This window comes from Anarrhichthys ocellatus, unplaced genomic scaffold (assembly GCF_004355925.1).
Source record: "Anarrhichthys ocellatus isolate YVR2014 unplaced genomic scaffold, GSC_Weel_1.0 scaffold19, whole genome shotgun sequence".
In the NCBI taxonomy this organism is placed as follows: domain Eukaryota; kingdom Metazoa; phylum Chordata; class Actinopteri; order Perciformes; family Anarhichadidae; genus Anarrhichthys; species Anarrhichthys ocellatus.
The window spans coordinates 3,300,822-3,302,222 of record NW_022280049.1 but is presented as its reverse complement, the minus strand read 5'-3'; the positions used below and the strand labels follow the sequence as shown (position 1 = coordinate 3,302,222).

General features: G+C 43.9%; 1 protein-coding gene across 1 annotated transcript in view; it reads left to right on the top strand.

The window, feature by feature from the left end:
• The first annotated feature begins 541 nt into the window (after nt 1-541).
• The window catches only part of n4bp3 (NEDD4 binding protein 3), a 22,607-nt gene continuing 21,747 nt past the window's right edge, over nt 542-1,401 (top strand). Inside the window, exon 1 of the mRNA XM_031858008.1 lies at nt 542-806. The gene's annotated coding sequence lies outside the window, so the exon portion shown is untranslated. The remainder of the gene's footprint in view (nt 807-1,401) is intronic.

Genomic DNA, 1,401 nt, shown 5'->3' with positions numbered 1-1,401 from the left:
AGCATATATTTTGCGCAGATATCATATTTTACACATTACTGCGTACATTCCACAGTTCAAAAACACAAATATTGACAATTTGTATAATTTATTGTTATTATTATTATTATTTTTTATTTTTTTTATTTTTTGTGTGGCTCAAGGTGGGGCCAGGCCCCATGGCCCTCTATTGACCAGCTCCACTGCTCCTAACGTTACCCTGGTATGCGCTTGCATCATGGACTAACACCTGTCTTGCATGCACTCATTCTATTGCCTTGGCTTTTATTTTGACCTATTCTTACTTCCGTACTACTGTCTTGCTTTGCTCTCTTCAAAAGAAAAAAACAAAAGAGGGATTTGCAAAAAAACTAAATCGGCTCGTTATTTGAGTTTGGTTCTCTGGTATTATCATTTTTGGATTCAGACAACAAAAACGGAAAAGAAACATGATATTTCTCTATTTTCGATTTTTCGAATAAACGAAAACAAACTATCAACACGTACGCGGACAGGTGGCGCTGTCCCCCTTCACAACTCGAAGTGTGTCAACCCAGTCACCGGGGGACAGGCGCATGTTCCCCTGCCTCTCGTGTCTGCTCGCACTCTTTTCAAACCTCCGAGAGGGAAAAGAGACAGTCCGACTCTGCGCTTCCTCGCTCTTCACGCTGCCAACAGGCACTGTCTGCTGCGTTCCGCACCAAGTTCAGGAGAATATCCTGCGGAGCCACGTAAACGCTGTCTGCTTCATTATATAACACAGCGAGAGAGCAAACTGCAGCAGAGTACCAGCGCTGGTCCAAGAGATGTCCTGCGTGCAGAATATGGTGAGCGCCAATTTTTCTAATCTTTTCGTGATCCGCTCCCTCCGTGCACATCATGCAGCTCTGCAGCCCGAGGATCGGTGTCAGTATTAGGGGCATGCTCGTTGTGGTCCATGATGATGGCATGTTCAAAACTTTCTATAGACTAGAAATGCTTTAATGTGTTGCTTAAAATCTGTAAAGTAATCACTCAACTGGATTAGAGTTGTAGTCTCCTAATCAGGGTTAATCCTTACAATTAGCCTTACAATTAGTTTTCACTGTTGACCTGGCAACTGGCCTTGAGAGAGAGAGAGAGAGAGAGAGAGAGAGAGAGAGAGAGAGAGAGAGAGAGAGAAGATGGATACTGATGGATGAACAATGTATTTTTTTTGTGCCTATTATTTCCTGTCACTTTGCAGCTATGGTGGTCTCCACTGCAGTGTATTGAATAGTGTTTGGCCTGCGTGGCTGTAAATGTTTCGGTGGAAGCTCACACTCCAGGGTCTCTTTTAATGCACAGGAGTTTGGGGACAAAAGCTGTTTCTGTGTGTGTGTGTGTGTGTGTGTGTGTGTGTGTGTGTGTGTGTGTGTGTGTGTGTGTGTGTGTGTGTGTGTG